This window comes from Aricia agestis, chromosome 8, assembly GCF_905147365.1.
Source record: "Aricia agestis chromosome 8, ilAriAges1.1, whole genome shotgun sequence".
In the NCBI taxonomy this organism is placed as follows: Eukaryota; Metazoa; Arthropoda; class Insecta; order Lepidoptera; family Lycaenidae; genus Aricia; species Aricia agestis.
The window spans coordinates 16,460,596-16,486,284 of NC_056413.1; the positions used below are offsets into that span (position 1 = coordinate 16,460,596).

General features: G+C 36.7%; 1 protein-coding gene and 1 non-coding gene across 3 annotated transcripts in view; both read right to left on the minus strand.

The window, feature by feature from the left end:
• Positions 1–25,689, minus strand: part of LOC121729373 — a 170,213-nt gene that overhangs the window by 104,944 nt on the left and 39,580 nt on the right. The window lies entirely within an intron of this gene.
• Trnag-ucc lies at positions 19,480–19,551 on the minus strand. The gene has a single exon. It is a non-coding gene; the product is annotated as a tRNA-Gly (tRNA).

A 25,689-nucleotide genomic window follows, 5' to 3' on the forward strand; every position in this document is an offset into this window, starting at 1 on the left:
TGATAACACATCTACATATAAATAAAAATTACTATGTTAAAGCACAAATAAATAGGCGTCACGTGATAGTTTTTCCGTAAAGTGTACCACAAAATGTTCAGGCTGTGGGATATACTACGAGTATGATAATAATTGATAACAGTTGACTCATTCTTAAAACTTAAAAGGATACTGACAAATCCTTCTCCAGAAACTATTGCAGTAACAATAAAAAAAAATGTCGGCAAATTGTAGCTCGTCTGCACGGAATAGTAAAGGTTTCAATTTTGTTGGCTCCCTGTAATGGATTCAGGGGGCATCCATCACGTTTTATCTGCCTTTTTATTATATTCGCTATTTTGCCTTACCTATGAGGTACAGTTTATATTATAAAAACAACCAAAAATACTTTTTTTAATATTCTTAAAAATATTTAAAATATTTACACTTTTGAAAACAATAATTGAAAATCCACTAGATCGAAAACTCTATAGTACAGTTACTAATCATGCAGTAGCAAGTGGTAAAAAGTAAGTAGTAACTCATTCCCGGTTTTTGAGGTATTTTTATTCGAGTTTTTCTATTCGACATCTTTCTTCATTGGTTAATTAATGTTTATAAGTCAGCCAATCAAAAACGATAATGAGCAAAATATAAACTCCTGTCAAACAACCTCAGAATCTGAGCGTCCATGAAATCTAAAACAGTCTCAATAGTTCAACTGAGTGTTGTGGTGCATACGACGTTACTGCATTCATTTGCTAAACGAATTTCTATGTGAGGGAACTTGCAGAAAACATATTAAGGCCATCCCCTGAGCAAACAACCTTGACCATACATTTGCCGTGTTGCCGAGATCGCGCCAAAATCCTATTTTTTTTACTTATCTTAGTTCAAAATTGACCTAAAAACTCAAACGTCCAGTAAGCAGTTAATAAAATTGTCGAAGCTGATATATTATGACTTATGAGTACTTATAAAAAACAAAAATAGGAAAGGAACATTCATATACTGAAGATTATTGTTGTATTTTTATTAAGTAGGTAAGTATAATTTTGTAGCTTTCAAATTATGAGTTAATAAGGCTCTAAAAACGGTAAATTACGACATCTCCGTAGGGGGAGCGTCTTAAGCTAGAAAAAAGAATTTAAAAACTGTTTATAAGTACTTCTAGCTAAAATATTATAATAAAGTTATTAATTACCTAATACGAAGGATTTAATAAGAGTTTAACGTAAAAGTCAGAAGTTGTAATATGCACATTACAAAGGTAAGCTCTTTATTAACATTTATCTTTCATTGTCTCAGCACAATGCAAAGTCATAAGATAAGCGTTTACTTTGTCTGAAAATATTCTAAAACAAGGTCTTTCTCTCGTAAGATGTTATGTAGTGAAGGGTTAGGGTCGGATCGTACCGAAACGCGATGCACAAAAATAATTTTAAAATGTCAAAATTATAATAAGTAAATTCTGAAATAACTTACGATTACTCTACCGTTTGTTGTTAAAAACGATTATTATTTTGTTACGTAATTTCATTTTAATAGATAATATGTATATAATAATTTTACTTCATCAAAAAGATGCCAATTTGCAATAATAAAGTTGAAATTCGATTTAAGAAAGTCGTAGTACGATATTTACAATGTAATCTAGCAACTCAATCCTACAGACAAAAATATCACTATCCAACTATGTTCTCAAGTTTCCTACACATGTTTCTAGTTGTTTATTCAGCTGAGTGTACACCGGGCCGTTGTTTGAGCACATGATCCCGGGAAATCCCGTAAAATCCCGGGGAATCCCGCGGTGAACGTGTCAATGTAAATCTCACTATAACCTCTGCTATAACGCAAACTACATGCATATTTTCCGAAGAAGATCTCTATTACTATACGGATAGTACTGAAATATACCCCGATATAGGGGTTTAAAAGATGAAAAAAAATAATTATAAAGTCTCTATCATATATCCATTTTTTTTTATTTTTTTTTTAATGAAAGAAGGCGGCAAACGAGCAAACGGGTCACCTGATGGAAAGCAACTTCCGTCCCCCATGGACACTCGCAGCATCAGAAGAGCTGCAGGTGCGTTGCCGGCCTTTTAAGAGGGAATAGGGTAATAGGGGAGGGTAGGGATGGGAAGGGAAGGGAAGGGAATAGGGGATGATAGGGAAGGGAATTGGGCCTCCGGTAAACTCACTCACTCGGCGAAACACAGCGCAAGCGCTGTTTCACGCCGGTTTTCTGTGAGAACGTGGTATTTCTCCGGTCGAGCCGGCCCATTCGTTCCGAAGCATGGCTCTCCCACGTATATCCATACTTAAAATCCATACTAACATTATAAATGTGAAAGTGTGTCTGTCTGTCTGTTACTTTTTCACACTCAAACCGCTGAACGGATTTTGCTGAAATTTGGCATGGAGATACTTTGAGACCCGGGAAAGGACATAGGATACATTTTATCCCGGAAAAATGTACGGTTCCCGCGCGATTTTGGTGCAACAGAGTTGCGGGTATCATCTAGTGTTAAATATTTTCGTATGAGAAAATGATTTTGGTATTACGTATGTATGAGAATTTCGATAGCACCCGGCCCCTTAACGTAGAAACGTTAAAGATAAATTTACTTGTGTAGTCGAGTCGAGTCGAGCCTACAACGTTCTGCCCGTACAGTATAATAACGCTTTTAGGATGCTGTTGCGACTGCCGTGGCGCTGTAGCGCGTCAGGAATGTTTGCCGAGGCTCGTACTGATGGCTTTCACGCTATCATGCGCAAAAAAGCCGTTTCTCTGCTGCAACGTGTTCGCAACTCTCGGAACAGCATCCTAAAAATGATTTCTGGCAGACCAGATTGCCCCATTCAGAGGCATTGGGTGGAGGTAGCACTGGGCCTAAAATAAAACAATATATTGCACCTACTCTATACTAACAATACTAACATAGGTTAAGTCATTGATTGTTACTAACACATTTACTAATAATTTTATGGGTTTAAAGCCTGAAATAAACATATTTTATTTATTTATTTTTATTATTAATATAGAATTGAGTAAGTATACTTTATTTTCCCAAAAATAATACTTTATTTGAAATTCTAACTTAAAAGCGTGGATGTTCCGAGAATTCTCTTTCAGTGTTGAATTTCTACGTCATTCGTTTGGAATCTTTTTGCGCTCGTTAGCTGGGGCTGTTAGAATTTAGGGTAAGCACACATTGGTCGTTTAAAACGCAGCGTACAATGTAGACAAGGGTGAAGCCGTAAATGAGCGTAATTTTGTGAGTCGTGACTCGTAAGTCGCAGAATTTCGGTCTCGTAAATATCTTTTCATACAAATCATGACTTACAAAATTACGCTTGTGTGAATCAAACAGGACTTTTGAATGAAACTGAATGCAGCAGAATTTCTGCCACCTGAAATTCTGCGACTCACAACACAACCTGTGATTTTCCGATTTTTAGGACAAGCGACCGCGACCGACAAAAACCTATGTCATATTATGTCGCGGTCGCTTGCGGCAAGGAACATAAAGTTAGCATGTACTTAGTGTTAGGCTGTAGCCGGGGTTGTTTTAGTCTGATTAAACAATGGCGTGTAAAACGCAGCGTACAACGCAGCATTAGATGCTAGAGGTACTTACAAGTCCATAATAGTGTTGAAAGTTTAAAAAAGTATCACCTTCATACGGTATATCTGTCGCAGCCGACTAGTTTAAATAGCCGTTCAATCAAACAGCTAGCCCTTTGACTGAACAACGCCATTCAATCACACGGCTATACGTCGTTTAGCCGACTTGTTGACTACAACGTTCAACACTACAGCTAGACGACGCTTAGCCAACTGGTTTAATGGAAAATTAACTAGGGCGACCATTAGCTTAATATGTAATTTGGAAGAATAGGAAAACTTTTTGTATTTTATTGAAAGATTATTCTCGGATTAAGTTTGGAAGGAGTGACCAAAAGTTTATGCAATAAGTAAAAATAAAAAATTCTGAGGCGTGTTTTGTGACGGTCGCCGGCTGCTGCCGCAGCACAGTCACAGTTCTAACCTACTAGTTAACCTACTTTTGGACTTTCTGGATTGTGTTTGTTTTTGTTTTGGCGGGGGGCGCCCCCCGAGCCCCCCTTTTCTTTGGCGACGGTCGCCGGCTGCTGCCGCAGTACGCTCGCTGCGCTCGCTCGGCTCCCTCTGTGTTGTGGTCTAAGTTCTAACCTAACCTAACCAACTTTTGGACTTTCTGGATTGTGTTTGTTTTTGTTTTGACGGGGGGCTGTGCCCCTGAACCCCCCTTTCGGGGGAGGGCTGCGTCAATCCATTTCATATTCCCGTAATTTCTCCTCGAATATTTGTTGAAATTTTGATTCACTCGTATGTGCCTCCACAATTTTTGTCTCTTTAATAACGCTTGTAACTTTTATTAACTACTTTATTTCCGAAAAACAACCACAAACACCAACAAACACCTGCTAGTTGACGCCATATTGTAAATAAAACGCACCTAGCGCCGCAGCGGTGCGCGCTGAACTACTTCAATTAGACGGCGGCTTTTGAATCAGCTGTAGTATTGAACGTTTTGAGCGACTAAAATATTCAATATAAAAGCTAGACGTGTGATTGAATGGCGTTGTTCAGGTCAAAGGGCTAGCTGTTTGATTGAACGGCTATTTGAGCCAGTCGGCTGCGACATATCTGCCAACGCCATGCTTTAAATGCTTAATAAGTAATATTCTAACAGCCTAAGTGTATGTTCGTTATTACCAATTTCTATAAGTTTAAACCAGTTAACCGATTTTAATGAAATTCTGTATTGCCTTGAGAACCAGGAAAGGTCATGTAGCATTTTTTCCTGTGCAAAAACGGAATTCTAAAAAGTGTGCTTGACAAACAGGAGTAACAGGTGTTATTCAAAAGAAACAAAACGCATCAAAATAACTTTAAATTTAGAAGTCGCGCGTTTGAAAGCATGTGGAGTATCCTTAATGTCTTTTTAAGATTTGTATGTAAAAAGTTTAATTAATGTGTTAAAACATCGTTAGCTTCAAACAAAGGGTGGTTAGTCAGGGAAATGAGAAAGAAAAGCTGTTTTCTGCGGCGGCGTGAGGTTTTCACTCCCTTGTCATTTTTAAACTGCGATTAAATCTGTATATTTAATGAAAAAACTACCTCTCTTAAGCTTATTCTATATGATATTGAATGTACCGTAACTTCTTGGTGGAAATTCATGTTTCACAGTAATGGTATACACTTTTCATGCACTTTTTCCACTTTTATTAATTAACAATTATGTTTTACACTACCGGTTTCGATAAAATCACTACACCTGCCTGCCTAGCATACGCAACGAGATATCTCACTCTACATGTTTTCTCGATGTTGCATGGTTTGTCTCTTCATCTCTATTGACCCTAGCATGATAAACATTTTTTCTCGCGTAGATCTATCATCGAAGTAACACATTTTTATAGAGTTTTGTCGAGATAATGTCAAAATTTGAAATTATGAGACGAGTAGTTTTTAATTATCTCGAGAGTGAGATATCTCGTTGGCGTATGCTAGGCAGGCTGATGATGATTTTATCGAAACCGGTCGTGTAAAACATAATTATTGTTAATTAATAAAAGTGGAAAAAGTGCATGAAAAGTGTATATTATTACTGTTAAGCTTATTCTCTATGGTTTTTGTTTTGCACGTTTATCATGCACTCCGTGGTCTAGTGGTATAGAGCGCGGCTCTTGACTCGGAGGTCGTGGGTTCGATTCCCGCGTTGGAAACAATGTTATTTCCAAGTTTGGTTAGGACAATGCAGGCTGATCACCTGATTGTCTCATAAGTAACATGATCCATGCGCCGGATGGGCATGTAAAAAGTCGGTCCTGCGCCTAATCTCTCGCCGGTCGTGTCGGTCTTCCGTCCCACTGGGTTATGCGAGTAAAGGAATAGAGATTAGAGAGTGCTCTTGTGTACTACGCAGTGCGCACACACATGGGCACTATAAGATTTCTCCTGCGTAGCTGGCCTGTTTCAGTGAAACCGGTCACCGTCACCGAAACCGGTGTGGGAGCTATTATTATTATTTGCACGTTTTATGAGATCTCTTCACGTTACAAGCGATTAAGAACGTGTAGGACGTATATTTAGTCCATGATTGATTAACTATGATCAACTTCGATTGTGCAATGTGCATGCTATAATTTCGTAAACATGGTTATTCATCATAGCCCAAAGTAGAATGGACTTTACAATGCGAGTACTTACAGTAACTATTTTATGAACCTATAAATCAAATTAAAGTAAAAAAATTAAATATTAAGTTGTGCTTTCCCACGAATAAAATATTAACATTTAAGATTTAATCAAATATAAAATCATAAAATATTCATGTTACATATTTAAATATTATGTAGATCATCAAAACTACCGTCTGCAAAACTAGAATCGGTAGTCTACCTTTCTAGCTTAGCATTGCATCTGTCTGAAATGTCAAATATTATTCGCATGTCAACGCACAGACGTATATATCCTGATTTTGGTCACAATAGACATAACGACCAGTAGTTCGACTGCAAAGAGACGGCCAGGTTTCAACATCTGTCAAATTCGTCGGGTTTCACTAGGATTATGAACGGAATGTGCCTCGCGCTGGCTTAATTTAAAATAAAGATTTCAAAATTGGATTCTGACAGTTTTAATCACATGTGCCAAAACACAAACAACAATACGACCAAAGAGGAACACGTCCAGCGAATATGTCATAGTTTTAAATTCGTAGGTAACAAGTTAACAACCCTAGCGACGATTTTCGTCATAATACGTCAAATTCAAAAATTTCGACATCAGTTCTAAGTCGGTATACTCTATCATTCTGTGTACTCTGTTTTGGTCGGGTTATTTACTGTGTGTGCTAGTAACGCTCTTTGCTCCGACCTTTGCGTAATATTCTATTGGATAATCTTTACTGATGATGATGATTAGACATCGGATTATATGCATGAAAAAAAATCAAATGGCTGAAATATGCACAAAATATGCACAATAAAAAATCACTTAATATTAATTTTTTATTTTTTTGGAGAGTTTTGCGGTGATGCCTTTAATAAAAGCGCCAATTTTTATAATTTCTACAAATGCAGGATTTTTCATTTCTTATACCAAACCAAACAGAATTTTCTTACAACATTTTCCGATTGCAATCTTAATTCCCATGGAAGTTTATTAAATCGTTAACTACTTTATTCAATTTTTTTACTAATGTTGCCAACTACAAAGAAAAATTTTGTTTCTAGAAAGATATTGTACCTATTGTATGTATTGCATTCTTTAAATGGGGATGGAGCCACATATTTTAAGTGTTTTGATCTATCGTACCTCTGTTTTGTGGCTTCAATGTATGATAGCTAGTTTGGAGACTACGAGGGCATAAAACTACCGAAATATGCACTATCAACGAAAAATTTACAAAATATGCACTATCGCCTAAAAAGTGCCATTATATGCATTTGCATATGCAAGTATGCAAATCCGATGTCTAATGATGATGAATGTCATAACGGAAAATTGACAAAATATGAACAAAAACGTTGACACTGTAACGACCTCTCGTCAGTTTTAATTAAAGTTTTTGCAAGATGACGCCTCGATCGAAACTCATCTTTATCACGACGCCGTAAGGTCTAAAATAAAATAGCCTTCCCCATAGCCAAAGAGCCAGTGACCTATAACACTAGATTTAAATTCGAATATTGTGCAAACAAACTTTATTGTAAAAGCAATAAGGCTGAGTTTCTCGCAACAGCCAATTACATTTCGAATAAGATTACAAAGTGAATTAACATGTTAAGTAAGATATCGACGATTAGATTTATCAACAGAATTGGTTTTGTTAACAAACAGAACAAGATGGCGTATTACAATATTTTATGCAAAAACAATTAAAAGATAATTACTTAAATAGGTAATACAATTTTTTGATTAACAGGCATTTTGTATAATTATTCTTTTGTATTATTAATAATATTAACTGTAGCATGTTGTAGCCCTTCGTTCCTATATATTATCTTACAAAATTAAATTAACTTTTTTCTAACAGGTAACTACTCCCTATGCAATTATCCATCCAGCTCCTACACTATATACCACATAATTAAGCTCCTGGTCTATAACAGGACACACAAGGACGTTGTCGCTACAAGTTGTATTATGTAAGACATTTGTGATACAGCCTTCACCTACTGACTGCAGCTGGGCTCACCATGATTGTTGCACTTTTTAGGAATTATTGGAAAAAAAATCTCAAAAGGATCAGCATGGCAATTAATAAACTTACTCGTAAATAGAGTTGCTCTCAATCTTCTTCTATGTGTGTCTGTCTGTTAGCTCTTCACGCCTTAACAGCTGGACCAATTTTTACTGGATTGGGCCAGATTTAGTGAAAAGCGTGGATATAATATGAGTCCAAGAAAAGATCATAGGGTAGTTTTTACTATATATACCGAATAAAATGTGTACGACTCTTGTGCGATAAACTAATTTTGGTGTTATGAAGTTGTTTTGTATTACAATTAGTAAAATTAATAAAATTCACGTATTTTCTCTATATTGTGTTAATTTGTTAAAAGTTCATGCGTAAAATAATGTAAAGTGTTTGTTCGAACCATTGAAACTATTATCTCTATTTCTAACGAATTTAATAACGAAACAATATTGAACAAACTAAAGCAAACATTACCCATATCACAGAATATAATATAATAGTACTCCGCCCTTGTTTCAAATTAAGTTTTTACCCTGCCTCATGTTGTTATTAAACACAAAGTAGATATTTCAGATACTATCTAAAATTTTCTTTACACGGTTTTGGTGTAGATGATGTCGTGTATAATTTTATTGGTGTGGCTGAGAAATGTGAAAAGACTGTCTTATAAGTAAAAGGCCTGATAGACGTACGAACTTAAAGCACGCGGGTTTTAAGTTCGCGAACTTACTCGGATCGCGTCGGTGAAGTGCCTGATAGACGTACGAACTTAAAGTACGCGGGTTTTAAGTTCGCGAACTGACACACGAGAATCGCTCACACTGGATTACCATGCCCCAGGCTCGCGGCTCTTTGCTGACACACAGGCGATTAAGATCGTCGAGCCACAAGTCCGTACTTACACGCACGTCTGTCACCCCTTTAACACGTTACAACTTACAAGATGTCAGCGTTAGAACGTATATATCAGTCTCGCGCCAAAATATTGCACGATTATGGCCACACTACACTCTATTTTGCTTCAACGTGGAGGCTGGAGCTAAACAAAAAGCAAAATGTGTTTTAATAGCGCGTCAATACTGCGCTGTGCGCATTCCCGCCGGATGCACACTCCTGTGCTTATTTACAACTAGATATTGCCTGTAACTTCGCACAGCTTGGCCAAAAATAATGGCGTTTCTGCATTTTTGACGTAAAATTGGGCCCCAATTATAGTTTTTAGCATGACCCCAGATGCAGCATGCCAATCCATGTAGCTGCAATTTTCTATAGCCTTTTCAAAGTTTCTGAATTCTGACAATAAGAAGCATATAAGGTTATAATGGTTAGGTATAAATTATAATAATAAACTTTTGTAACCGCTAAAAGATTATACGACTAATTTTAAACTTTAGTGCCCTTGTGGCTAATGTAAAGCCCTTAGCTGGGGACCCTGTGGTTTTAGGGCCACATTATGTTCTTTGTAAACTTTTACAATACACAACTTTGTAAAATGTAACTCCTTCGTTTTTATAAATCATGCTACATACATAATTCAAATAATTTGAACTCGTCATATCCTGTAACTTGTATGCCCTAGTGTGTACGAAATACACTAATTAACGCATATAATATGCAAAAAACACACCCTTATTATTAAATTATAATTTTAGAAAATAACAATTTTTAAATTGTAATTTTCCATCTTTTTATTAAAAGATGGCAACTTGCGAGTTTCTTACGCCGGTTCTTCTCGCCTGGTTAGTTTCCGAACGTTTATTCTACGACGTTCAAAAAGTATATTCATGATAGTCCTACGAGTATTTTGAATAAAAAGATATTTTATTTATTATTATTTATTTACAAAGAGTGTTCCCTTAGGGGGGTCTCGGCAAATCTCATGTAATTAATTTTCCTCAATAAAATAATACGATTTTGGTCCATTTCATCCAGTATGCTTAAGATTTAATCGTAAGCGTAATCTTAAGATCATTCACAAATTTGCTCGAAAGAAAATCTACTGACGGTCCAACCAAACGTTTACGTATGGAAACCCACATTTTGAAAAATCTCACGTAATATTTGTCGGGGGTTGAATAAAATATCACGAAATCTCACCAGGAGAGGAAGGGGGAGTCAAAAAATAAAATAAAAAAACACCTCACGTAATTTGTGGACGCCCTCTTATTTAAAAATATCATCAGGCACTAACATGAACTTAAAATACATTATGATTAATCCACTTCTTTTTATTTTGGGGTTTCGTCAAAAATTTTGCTTTTCAAAAGGATTCCGGCACCAAAAAAGCTTGAGAACCGCTGTTTATAGAGGAATGCTTCTCTAATCTCTAGCCTCACATGTTTGTGTCGTATCTGTATATTGTCCATTAACCCATCAAGCCCCATAGGCCATAAGCTCAACGGTGAGCGAGACACAATGGATTTCCAAGAATCCACGATCGAAGGATTAAAGACCAACATGGAAAGGCTCCATATTTAAGAATAAGAATACATATATTTTCCCTGGTGCTGTTTTGACTGGTGAGTTGTGACTTGTGACATGACGCAACGCTCCAAGCAAATGCAAATTCTTTGCAAATCGTCTTCAAATGCAACAATTGCAACACACTGATGTAACCAAATCCTCCATAAATATTCAGGTTATTCGACGTTATTGTACAAATATATGTTAATTTGTATTACGACATTTTGTGTTTTATGTAGAAGAAAAGCATAAAAATTTGTTGTTTCGAAAAATAAATGTACTGAATGTGACTATTACTTCAAATCGCTCCACTCTCAACTCTCACTCCTAAAGTGCCGGCAGAAGTGAAAACAAAACAGCAGGGGCAGCAGACATTGGATTATTAGAATAGTAAATATTTTAAATAATAATAAAAAACTTAACTATGAACGCCCTCTGCCCCTACCATGCAGGTACTAATAAAAAAGTGTCGTTACAACTTTATCAGTCTAGCCCCCGCAAGGCGCAACGCTCGATAAGGAACTACGTTCCAATAACAATAGAAACTGCAACATTCTAAATCGTTATGGCTAGGGTTGCCACCAGTACTTTATTACAAATAAAGTATTGTACGTTATTTCAGGCAATTGTACTTTGTGCTTTATGAAAATAATAAAGTAAGTACGCAAAAATACTTTATTTCAAACTAGATGACCCGATGAACCTCGTATCACCTATCTCTCGAGTTTTAAAGAAACTAACAAAGTACAGAATTCATTTTTATTTATACAGATAATTTTATAAATTGTACTTTATTTTTATACTGTGTACTGTTCTTTTCTCACCTAAAGTAGCCAATGTATTTTATTTGCAAAAAATAAAGGTGGCAACACTGGTTATGGCTAACAACTCTTACAAACGGAAGCGCTTATTACTTTTCCATTAAAAGACTAGAAATAAATTATAGCAGCTTAAACAATTTCCGACTACCCCGCGGCAGGCGATTAACTTCACAGATACTAAAAAGTGAAATACAACGACGTACCATCTGCAGATATTGCATCCATGGACAGGACTACAGGACCACAGGACAGAAATGAATTTTGTGGCACTTGCATTTTTAACCCGAAATGACTGGTCCAATTTCAACAAATGAGTTATCAATAGATTAGTAATAATTATTATATCTGATTCTTGAAACAGCTTTTTAATCTAAAATGTAATATAAGACAGCAATCAACTACCACTCAAAAAACAAATTATTTTTCACGCCACGTCTAGCTGAGACGTGTGAGCAAGGGCGTCGTCAGCCGATGGCGCAGGGGGGGGGGGGGGGCAAGTTTACTTTACCTACTACAATTCATACTTTTCTCATTCTCTTTATATATGAGAAAAGTAGGTATGAATTATATATGAGAAAAGTAGGTAGGTAAAGTCGACAGCACATGAAGCTTTTCACTTGTACTACGAGCCTTACATCTATTACCAGATTTTAATATTATAGTGGTCGTTGTTTGCATTATATTTAATTTTGGCAACTTTTTTAGAATCTCTGGGGAGGCAGCTGTTTAAGGCTGCGACGTCTCAATAATGTTACATCGACGCTGATCCAAGCAACTTTTCTCAGAAAAATGTTCCCACTTACGCTTGTTTTATCTATTTATAAGTTATTACAGTAAGTTATGGTAATTTTTCTGCATAATAAGCAGAAAATTTAGCTTCTAGCTAGAGACGGGCAAGTGGCAACATTTGCACTGTAAAAACATTACAAAAAAATTACTTTTTGTTACAAAAATATTGACATCGTATTGAAGTCAATTATTGAATTTATTAAATTAACTGAATAATAATATTATTATGACTGCGAAAATAGTCTGGAAACTGTCATATAACTTAAAGCCGGGTCCAGACGAGTGTAACGTGTAATGTAAGATTACGTGTAATTTAGCGTCAACAGTGTGGACGGCACACGAACTCAAAGCGAATTGTCCAAACGAGCCTTTGTGCTCGCGCGAAAACCGACAGCCGATGGATAAACCCCGAGCGTTACATGTAATGCTCGTACTGCCGTCCACACGTAGAATTCATTACATTACACGGTGAACTACATTACACGTTACACTCGTCTGGACCCGGCTTAACACATAAAGAAAGGGATAAATTATTGAGCGTTTTTCGACTAGCCGGCCCGGCACCAGTGCCGGGGAGGCAAAAATGTATAAAAATGCATGGCTCGCTTTTTCACTTACCGGCACCGACCGGCAATGGGACGATAGCGCTGGTGCCGGTGCTGGTGCTCAAAAAACGCCCATTCCCATTGTAGCGCCTAAACTACTGATCTAATCATAAATCATTATTAATGATGCATTAAAAGATTGTTATAATCTACGAATAATAGTTTTTATTATTCGTAGGTTATAATCCATCCAGGTAGCATATAATTTGTCGTCGGGTTTTTAACTTCGGTTATTTGTAACAGCTTGAGTTAACACAGCAAAGTTTAAAAACTACTTACTGTGCGGTAAAGCTTTAACTTTTCCACCGAGCTAAGCTAAAATTTAAATATAAAATATTCGGGAACCGTTTTATAGAATCGCACTTTTTGTTCGTCAGTTTATAGTTAAAGTTCTTTTATAGTGTTGAAACTGTGAAGCTAAATTTCTTGTTCGATATCAGCTAGAATTTTGCTGACGGAATTGCGTTAGGAGAAAAATTGGGAAAAAAAAAAAGCAAAAATCGGCCAAGTGCGAGTCGGGGTTCCGTACCGTTCTAGAGCGAAAGTAGGCAAAAATTGTGTTTCTTGTATGGGAGCCCCCCTTAAATATTTATTTTATTTTAATATTATTATTAATTTAATTGTGTATCTTCTTGCTAGGTGTTTATTCATATTATTATCACTTAATTACTGTTTTGTTTTCCGCTAAAATAAAATAAAAATAATTATTAAAGAACAAATATAATTAAGGATGCTGTGAAATTTCAAATGTCTAGCAGTTGCCATTACTGATTACGAGCAAAAAAGGCCAAAAAATTACGTTTCTCTTATTTTATTTTTAATATTTGTTGTTATAGCGGCAATAGAATTAGAAATACACAATCTGTGAAAATTTCAGAAGTCTAGCTATAGCGGTTCTTGAGATGCAGTCTGGAGACAGACAGACAGACAGACGAACAAACAGACATAGAAGTCTCAATAATAGGGTCTCGTATTTACCCTTTGGGTACGGTATATTCTAGTAGGAATATAACGCAAATGTTGGCGCAGAGGGCGCTGCTAGCACAGTAGCACATACAGTAAATACGACCAAACTCCGACATGTTTTTTTTTTTTTTTTATTAAATAAGGGGGCAAACGAGCAAACGGGTCACCTGATGGAAAGCAACTGCCGTCGCCCATGGATACTCGCAGTATCAGAAGAGCTGCAAGTGCGTTGCCGGCCTTTTAAGAGGGAACAGGGTAATAGGGAAGGGTAAGGATGGGAAGGGAAGAGAATAGGGGAGGGTAGGGAAGGGAATAGGGTAGGGGTTTGGGCCTCCGGTAAACTCACTCACTCGGCGAAACACAGCGCAAGCGCTGTTTCACGCCGGTTTTCTGTGAGAACGTGGTATTTCTCCGGTCGAGCCGGCCCATTCGTGCCGAAGCATGGCTCTCCCACGTATAAAATTTTCTTCGGTAGTATAGTGGTCAGTATCCCCGCCTGTCACATGTTGCACACGTCACATCAGAATATTGACAATTTTTTTCAAACGTCGAACAAATTTTTTTATTTTCTGTCTGTGCTGGTGCTGCCTCTTGCGTGAAAACATAGTAATATATAAGTAATAATAATATGTATATTATAATTTATAATACTATTGTGTAGTGGATGGTGCTGCACAAGTGCACAACACGAGTCCGATCGGCGGGGCTAAAATGGTCGCTTTGAAGAATCATGATATGAATCATAATATGATTCATTTTTCTAAAATCGCAAAATGCAACTCTGCTTGCAATTCATTTCTGTATTTTTGTACTGATTTGACATTTGTCAGTTTGACAGTTTTGACAATGCATTTGCTGAATTGATTGAGAGGAATTGCTAAATGTGACCATTTTAGCCCCGCGGGTCACTCGATGTATTGGCGGTCCCCCCTAAACTATATCGAACCTTCCTAAAGCCCAATTTCACCGACGACTGTTAAAGTTAATGCTCGACTTAGTACCACGTTTCATATGTTTTTCATAATATGAATGAAAGAGAAGACGATATGACATTTTAATAAGCTGTAATAGACGGTGGAATTGGGCCTAAATCTATAGCCCTCTCCACACTCGCGGCGCGGCGCGAATTGCGGCCGCAATTCACGGGTGCTACGCGCCGTGAACACGACGCAAACAAATACGGCCCTCTACAGTCGCAATCTTCGCATTTACATTCGCGCATTTGTGTAAAATGAACGTTGAGTTCACTGTTGCTGCTGCTCTAACATTGTGTGCGACTGCGAATAAAAGCTAGTGTGGATGATGTTCGCGTTCGCGCTTCGCGACCCCTTGGTCGCGGGCCAAAAAACCGGCACCGGACGGGGAAAGGCGCGAAGCGCAAATGCGAAGCCTTCGCGGCTCCCTCCACACCTGCGGTTCGCGGCCTTCGCGGGCTTTCGCGCCGCGAGTGTGGAGCCCGCTTAAGGTCTTAATACGTATTTCATTAATGTTCACTTTATGTATTCTTGGCCGTAACTTGCAAGTTGCAAAACTAACTTTAGCTTGGTACTACTAATATATATTCTGTGCTTTAGCATACACAAGTTCTAGAGTTAGATAAGTTCGTTGTCAGTTGCTAAGAACTCAGTATAGTTACCGTCACTCCTCTAGTACACGACTTGTAAATTGCGTTAAATTCAAATAACTAGTTTTGCGGTGAAACTTACATGAAATAATACTGACATACAATAATTTACAAATCTTGATCTTCTATCATATTTCAAGTACTCCCCGGTTTTAAAATAACATGCATTATGTATACAAAATTTTGAAATGCAGATTTTACATGTAATAAACATAAACAAAATATAGCCTATTTTCACAAATAGCTTTATATCGGTAAAATAATTTAAAAAATCGGTTTAGTGGATCCAGACTCCAGAGGTACATTAAATAGTAAATACCTACGTCTACAACAAATGAATACCTTCTTTGGATGCCGAAATAGCGAAATACTTGAATCTTAAAATAAAATAAAAAAAATACTAAAATTAAAAATCCTTACTGATTTAAAAATGGAAAATAAAAATCTATTTGCCTTACAATATTTTTATTATCGCTTCAGCCATATTGACATGTTAACGAGATTAAAACGAGAGACAAAGGGAGGTTATTAGTTTATTTTGATTAAAGTGTAGCACAAAGGCGAAAAAGTGGAAATTTCACAAAGAAATATCTGCAATAATGTTGTATAAATTATAATGATTTATACAACATTATTATTTATTGCATTATACTTACAACAATATAATATTAGATCTCTACTTTTTAGAGTTTCGTAACCAAGGGATAAAATTGGAGCCCTAAGATTTATTTTGATGAAGTTGTCAGTCTGTACTCTGTCCATCTGTTCGTCCGTCACTCTGTTACCGGGCTGTATCTCAATATGTCTCAATTCTCAAGTACTGCGATAGACGAATATATATATGAGATTCATGTCTAAACATAGTACATACCTATTACCTATGTATGTGATACTAATATTTTGCAAAACAAGAAGCGATTAAAGTACGAAATACGTACGTCCGCGCCACAACCGTATTACCGTTTATACGTGGGAGAGCCATGCTTCGGCACGAATGGGCCGGCTCGACCGAAGAAATACCACGTTCTCACAGAAAACCGGCGTGAAACAGCGCTTGCGCTGTGTTTCGCCGAGTGAGTAAGTTTACCGGAGGCCCAATTCCCTTCCCTATCCTCTCCTTTTCCCTTCCCTTCCCATCCCTACCCTCCCCTAATATCCTATTCCCTCTTAAAAGGCCGGCAACGCACCTGCAGCTCTTCTGATGCTGCGAGTGTCCATGGGCGACGGAAGTTGCTTTCCATCAGGTGACCCGTTTGCTCGTTTGCCCCCCTTATTTCATAAAAAAAAAAACAACCACAAAAAATCATAACAATAGTATGTATATTGTATATGGGCCGCGTACAGCTTTATGATCGCTCAGCAAAACTGGAGATTCGAAAAAGAGAACACCTTAATATCTTTACAAAAGCCAACAATTAATCTTATATCATGTAATACCGACTAATCGCGATCTAAGTACTAATAATGTATGAAGTGTCTGTGTATCTGTACTCCGTGTGTCCATGCATGGACTCTCAGGGGACTTGAAAGGGGGTAAAAAGGGGGTTGGAAGTTTGTATGAAATTTATTTCAGGAATACTATAAGAATGCCTGCAAAGCCGCTGGTAAAAGTTAGTAATGGCCAGCTTACATAATTCCAATCCAGTAATCCAATCCAGCTCTGGATTGCTACTGGAATATTGTTAACAGGTACTGGAATGGACTGAGTTACATTCCTGTTCATTATAATTATACCCGTTCGGATTGGATTACTGGATTGGAATAACGTAAACAGTATATTATCAAAGGATTTCGCATGGGCATGCTAAAAGCCGGCTGCCGGTCCCTCGCCAGTCGTGCCGGTCGTTTGTTCCACTGGGCTATGAGAGTAAAGGAATAGAAAGTGCTCTTTTGCACTGCGCAAATACTTGGGCACTATAAAATTACCTCTCCGTAGCTGGCCTTGGCCTCATAGAAACTGGCCACCGTTACCGAAACCGGGTAGGAGTTATCTAATATATAAAAATTAGTCGGGTTTTCCTTCCTGACGCTATAACTCAGAACGCACGATCACAATCTAATATATTAAAATTAAGTCGGGTTTTCCTTCCTGACTCTCTAACTCCAGAATGCACGAACCGATTTCCACGGTTTCGCATTCGTTGGAAAGGTCTTGGGCTCCGTGAGGTCTATAGAAAAAAATTCAAGAGAAAAGCAGGAAAACAGGGAAAATCATTTTATGGCAAAACAACATTTGCCGGGACAGCTAATCACTACATAGAATTTAAATAAATTAGCTTCCCGCTATTTGTCCTTATGTAATTCAGCGAGCAGAACCGCCAGATCAGCAAATACTTACTCATCTCTGTCTTATGGGTCTTTATGGCAAAACAACATTTGCCGGGACAACTAGTTATTATCTATATATTAATACGTGAGCCAAAAAGTTTGTATCCCTTTTGACGAAAAATGGGGAAACATAGGTGAATGAAACACAGTCATAGTTTATATGGTGAAGGAATGCATCAATCTAATATTATTTTGAAATTATGCTTTTATCATACATTTTTTTAACAAATAAAACATTACACACACTACAACATACACACTAGGAAAATGACAGATTTTTGAGTGACATACATAAGAATTATACTCTTTTATTTATGGTTGAAGTCTGTTGACAACAAGGTGACAAATTGAAAATTAATTATAGTTTTTTTTATTAAATCTTTTTTTTTTTTCATATAATGGCACTTCGGCTATAACCATGGCCAGTGTCGAGTATAATATTATGGCGGGAAAACAATATTCTTTAATACAATTTTTTATATATTATCATCAGGTCAGTCAGGTCCAAAGTCTAGTCAAAGTCTAAGTATAAAGTCAATACAGTCAAGAAGTCAAGTCGGTCGATTCAGTAAAGTGGTAGGACGCTTTACTGAAACTTTTGATGGAGTTTTGGAGGGAACACAAAAGAGCACGTTTCTGGTTACTACATCACTTTCCAACACTTGTGCACGATAACGAATATTTAATGGTTAATATCCTACCAATATTACACATTAAAAACCCAGATAATACAATTTTAGGAAAATAATATAAAAACACAACATCACTCTTTCACATTCTCCCAAAAACCCCTTATTAAATCTTAGATACTATTTGACAATGCCAGACGGCCAGTCTGAGATTAGCTGAGCCCCAGAGACAAGAGTTGAAAAAAATATGATAAAGTCAATATCTTTTTACAAAATATAGGTAGTAGTCCTAATGTTGTTGAAACTAAGGTCGAATTTCGACCACTGGGGGATCTCTAGTTATTATTATTATGTTTACCTGTCATGATGATGATGAATCAGCAGGTTTAAGCTCCATTTACAACAGATGATTCCGGATTCACTGAATGGACCTATCACCTCATTTCGGCTATAACTGTCAGCCATTAATCATGAAGATCAGTCATTTAGATAGAGGGCGCACCATCGTTCCAGTTGTCGTCGTGAAAAGAAGTGAAATATTTGGATGAAAATACTTAATAATGACTTGTACAAATGAATGAATGAAATGAATGAAAATACTTCATTGCACCAAAATAAACATGACATACAAAACTTAGTAACTATAAGAGTAAAAAGTACAAAACATCAAGAAAATGAAAAAGTATTTGGATGTTTTTGGAAAATATTTTTTACCTGCATTTTGTGCCGAAATTCGGGCCTCGCATGGGCTTTTTCTCGGGATAAAAACTATTCCACGTACTTCCGGGACTCACATTATCTCGCTTCCAATTTTCATCACAATCGAATCGGCGGTTTTGACAAAAATTTTTTGTCGACGGTTTTGAAAAAAAGTGCAATGATCTATTGCACTTTTGCACCGGTGACCGAGAATAGAAATTCTATTGTGTCTCGTTTTTCCCCGATCGACGGGTTAATATAAAAAAAATCTTAAAAAAGAGCTCTCTGTAGAGATTTTTTTAAAGATTGACAAAAATGTGCGTTGGCCGGGAATCGAACCCGGATCAACTGCTTGGAAGGCAACTATGCTGACCATTACACCACCAACGCCTAAATTTACTACAAAATATTTAAACACTAAAAAATATTTTTTAGTATTTAAATATTCTGTAGTAAATTTTTACGCAGGAACCTAGGTAATTACTATTTTAAGCTAAAAAATAACTCAAACATGTTAAATATTTTCGTATGAGAAAATTATTTTGGTATTACGTATGTATGGGAATTTCGATGGCACGGGGCCCCTTAATTCATGACTCCCAAAGCGGCCACATCCGGCCACGATAACAATAGATAAGCTATTGTGTCTCGTTTTTCCGCGATAATGATTGTTTGTTACAACTTACAGTATATAATTGTATTTACATACATTGTTAATACTAATCACAATGCACTCGGCATGTTTAATATGAATGTACTCGGCCGAGGGCACTGTCTCGCCACTCTACTCGGTACTCGGTACGTGTAATATCAGGCCCTTTGCATCAGTTTATAAGCTTGCTCGTTTATCCATATAATTTTCTTATCAATTTGTTGCAACAAATTAGTAAACGTTGTTACTTATTTTGTAATTCAGAAATAAACGGCCAAGTGCGAGTCGGATTCGCGCACGAAGGGTTCCGTACCGTTATAGAGAAAAAATAGGCCAAAATTGTTTTTTGTATGAGAGCCTCCCTTAATTTTTTATTTTATTAAATATTATTAATAATTTTTAAAATAGACATATTATACAAGGTGTACTTTAGGGTGTGTATGTGTTCCTTGTAGTTGTAGAGAGTTCACTGTGAAAGTAGCAGCGCCGCGCTGAAAGACAAAAAAATCCTAAAAATACTGAAAAACTTCCTATTTGCATTTCTTATATAAGTAATTACTAATTAATCTAAAATAATTTAATATTGAATATTTTTTAAGCATTAATAATAATAATAATAATAATAATAATAATAATAAAGCCTTTTATTCAGATCCTTACAGTTTTTAACTTAAAACTTAAAAAAAAAAAAACAAACATTGAACTCTTAAGAGGAGTCCACACCGCCCTTTTTTCCATACAAACGTTGTCCCCTGTTTCCTCCCTGGATAATGCTACTAGAGTTATAATTTTTTTCCTGAATATCTACGACCACTAATACGATGTCCCTATGTTTTCTTTTTTTTCATAATTTAATTATTAAATAAGATATGAACGTTCAAAAACCCAAAAAAATGGCCAGATTTTCCGCTGTGTTCAAACGTCCAGAAAACAGATTTGGCTAGATTATACAAAAAAAAGCAAAACATAGGAACACAGCTCAAGCTTTTTTTTAATCTTTAATGAAAAAAGTACTTAAATCGGTTAAGTTTTGGAGAAGGAATCAGGGGACAACGAATCGTTGATTTTCTGGATTTTCTGCAGTTGTCTCTATCGCGTTCTGCGGTATAGGCTTGAGGTAAGGGAGACAGCTATAGATATTACACGTGCTTTTTTTTCATTTCTCTAGCCCCTGGTGTATCCTCTTAAGTTAAATATGATATGAACTTAAAAAGTTTAGACTAATATCTGTTTCTTGGTTATTCTACTTAGATCTGTTTGCCTTTTTTAAGCATTACTTGAAAATAAATATTTACATCATTTTGAATACTTTTACGTAAAAATACATGTATATGAAAAAACCTTTCAGGATAGGCATTAATAAACATTTCCATTTTGTTTTTCGTTATACTCGCACGTTGTGTCAAAACAATGTGTGTATTTAACTTTAACATGACATCAGACGTCATGTTTATTCCGTAGCGCCCGGGGCACCCGGGGTGCAAATTTTTCGATTGACAAAACTGATTTAGCCTAAACTACTAAAATCCGTCGAGACGCTGCTACCAATTAGGGATTATGATCTAACAGAGATTTCACATAGGGGCACTCACATAGGGGTAATCAGATAAATGAGAATGTTCCGATCGCGATCTTAAACTTAAAGAATGGACGGAGCGTATTACTGTAAAGTAAATACGACGAATTATATAAGTTTAAGAGATGAAACAAAAGTGTTTCGAATAATTGTCCCTTGTCTATTTTTACTGTGGGTTCCCAAACTGTGCGCTGCGGCGCCCTGGTGCGCCGTGGAAAGACAAGAGGGGCGCCCCGCCGCGCCGTGAGTCGATTATCCATAACCACAAAATACAATTAATATTATAAAATAAATTTATAATTAAAATATTTCTTTAACTTTAACTATAATCGTTATAGGTGTTTATTTATGTATCTCTTTGTAATATCTAGGTAAAGAAGGGCGCCGTGACAAAATATTTGACTTATAAGTGCGCCGCAGGCTGAAAAAGATTGGGAACCCCTGAGACCCATAAGACAGAGATAGAGTAAGTATTAGCTGATCTGGCGGTTCTGCTCGCTGAATTACATAGGGATTAGGGACAAATAGCGGGAAGCTACTATATTTAAATTCTATGCAGTGACTAGCTGTCCCGGCAAAATATGTTGTTTTGTCATAAAACGATTTTCCCTGTTTTCCTGCTTTTCTCTTGAAGTTCTTTCTGATTATTTTTTTATAGACCTCACGGAGTCCGAGACCTTTCCAACGAATGCAAAACTGTGGAAATCGGTTCGTGCATTCTGGAGTTAGAGAGTCAGGAAGGAAAACCCGACTTAATTTTAATATTTTGAAATCTCGGAATCGGCTCCAACGATTTTCATGAAATTTAATATATAGGAGGTTTCGGGGGCGATAAATCAATCTAGCTAGGAATCATTTTTAGATTATTATTTTTAACAAAAAATTAAAACCGACTTCCAAGGTAAAAACAATAATAACATCCTTATAATATGAACTAAAAAGTATTAAATAATTTTTCCTATCTAATAGTGCCTTTTTCCGAATTCGGCTAAACCTCAACTATTTCTGTACTCAATCTTCATCATTTTGAAGTCGGTACCAGATAGCTGAATCTTTAGTTCTCTGACAGAATATTTGAAACTTTTGGAACTGGCAACACCCTGTAGGGGGGGCTGGGTCCCCCTTCGGTATCCGTGGCTGAGTAGTTAAGTAAGACCCACTCATCACAGCCTTGAGATGCCTTAAAAATACTTCGTGAACATCAGAAAACAGATGATCTTATCTGAAGATTACGAAAATCTCAAATGCAAATTTCTTCTAAACGGAGAGTTTACTGGCGGTGGACGTTTCCAAGTAGGTAAGTATAGTATAGTAGTAAGGTTCGTAAGTAGGAGTTTTTCTCACCCAAAACAATCCTCCTTAACCCATGTCACCAACATTTAATTGACGTAGGTTCCTAAGCCTTAGCCAAATTTTTCTAAGTACCACCATACTAACAAGGGTCACATTTCGGCCTGTCATTCGACAGGGGTTGATTTTTGAGAAAAGTTTATCTGAGCTTTTTTGCTCCCCTTGGCGCCCCCTATCGATTGGTATATTCAAAAAGGGTGGCTATAAGAGGTTAAAATTTTGACGAAAATTTTTTCTAAGTCTTTTTTCCATAGTGCCCCGTTTCCTTCAGTCCAACCCAAATGTGTGCCTTACGCTCTGGAGTAAAGGTTGAATTTGTTACTTATGTTCAATTTTGTGGTACTTGAACTTGTTTTTTTTGTATTAAAATCGCTTTGAAATGTACTAAATAAATAGGGACATAACGTGATGACTGATGATATTTTATGGTGTTGTATGTATATTGAATCCATATTATACAACCATGTGAGTTGTGACATTGGTGACCCTGACATGGAAGTGATGATGATGATGATGATGATGAATGTAATTTGCATAGTAGCATATGCTTTCAGTTCTTAAAACAACGCCTAAACCCCCAAACTTGTATCTATAAGGAATCCGGAGTTCTCTTAGTATCTTCGGAAGCATAGTATACCTTGGTGCAAAATCTTGCGTTTTGGTAGCATATGCTTAGGATGCTTCTCATAAAACCAAAATCACCATATTTTTCCATATAAATTTTGAGGAGTTCCCTCGATTACTCATGGATCCCATCATCAGATCACCACTTTAATGAAAATGGGACCAAATTGGAGTGAAACCTAATATAACAAAACAAAAATTTTGAAAATCGGTTCACAAACGGCGGAGCAGTGGTCGAACATACAAAAAAAAATCCACAGCCGAATATATAACCTCCTCGTCTTATCGAATACCGAGCAAAGCTCGGTCAAAAAGCTAGTACTAATAATAATGCACACGTCATTACAGAATATTGACAGAAAAGTTGTCAAACGTCGAACAAAACTTAGTTTACTGTCTGTGCTAGTGCTGCCGTCTAGCGTGAAAACACTGCAGTAATATATTACCTCTATATTTGTTCGCGACTTGATTCTTTGACCTCAATAAAGTCAAGAACTGTCGCAGTTTTGAAATAGATCTGTCTCGTCTTCCTTGTATTTGCGCAACAAGGCCAAACAAAACATTAGGCTTGAGTTTTTGTCACATTTTGTGGTTTCTGTAAGAACAAAAACTGTGTAATTATATATTCATAAATAATTGCGGAATTCCTTGATCATCATGATGCATTTATTCAAAATCGCAATTAAAATGAGGTATTACATAAGTCACTTTTTACGCTTTTTTTAACACAAACATTTAATTATTCACAAATAAGTACCGCCTTTTATAAGTTGGTTAAAAATCATACACTTTGTAATAAATTAATCCTTTGAATTTTATTATAATCACTAAGTAATTAGATAAGTAATTAGATAAGTAATAAGGCCGCGCTACACTGGAATAGCAGCGGCGAGGCGAGCACTTTCAGTGTCATTTGATTTTAAACTTTATCTTCATTATGAGGAGTCCACACCGCTGTTTTCCCATACAAACGCTGTCCCTTGTTTCCTCCCTGGATAATGCCGGTAGAGTTATGATTTTTTTCCTGAATATCTATGGCCACTATTAGCATGTCCCTATGTTTTCTTTTTTTTTCATAATTTTATTATTAAAAAAGATAAGAACGTCCAAAAACCCAAAAAATGGCCAGATTTTCCTCTGTGTTCAAACACCCAGAAAACAAAACTGGCTCGAATATACAAAAAAAAATAAAACATAGGAACACAGCTCAAGCCTTGCTTTAATTCTTAATGAAAAAAGTACTTAAATCGGTTAAGTTTTGCAGAAGGAATCAGCGGACAACGAATCGAAGATTTTCTGTTCTTTTATTAGAACTTTTGTCGTGTTGTCTCTATCGCGCTCTGCGGTGGGAGACTTGAGATTGGTGAGACAGCAATACATTTTCAAATACCTATTTTCTCTCGCCCCTGGTGTATCCTCTTAAAGTAATACATAATATCGCTTGAAGTGCTCGCCTCGCCGCTGCCATTCCGGTGTAGCGCGGCCCTCAGAAAAGTATTTTGACGCAACGGAGTTACGGACGTCATCTAAACTCCACTCGGGCTAACTTGTCGCTAGCGGTCATTGCCTCCCTGTCAAAAACTTGTCATTTTCCATACAAAACCACGATAAACAATATCTGACACTTCATTGTCAATCGCGGTTTATATGGAAAATTACAAGTTTTTGACAGGGAGTCAATGACCGCTAGCGACAAGTTAGCCCGAGTGGAGTATAGTAGACTGTAGAACTTAGGAGTAATAATTTCAAATCCCAATAGAATATCCCGCAGATATTGGAATAGTTTCGGCAATTCCGTATTACGGCTTACGGGTAGCTACGAATTAATTCAACCTTTGTCCCTTTGACAGTTTGTAGTCATTTAATCACGAGTTTAACGAAATAGTTGAAAAGTGTAAGGAGATACAGTAGTATACCTTTTAAAATGATTTAGCAATAATTATTTGTTACTGTTAACATTACTGCAATGCTTTTACGCTAGAGCCAGCACCAGCATAGACAGTAAGCAAAAAGTTATGTTCGACGTTTGACAACGTTCCTGTCAATATTCTGACATGTGCAAAATGAAGAATTTTGGTGAGATTATATTATCACAGTAGACATAAGGACCAGTAGTTCGACTGCAAAGAGACGGCGAGGTTTCAATATCTGTCAAATTCGTCGGGTTTCACTAGGATTAGTGGATTATAAGCGGAATGTGCCTCGCGCTGGCTGATATAATTTATTTTTTAATATTTAAAATAAAGATTTCAAAATTGGATTCTGACAATTTTAATCGCATGTGCCAAAACACAAACAACAATACGACCAAAGAGGAACACGTCCA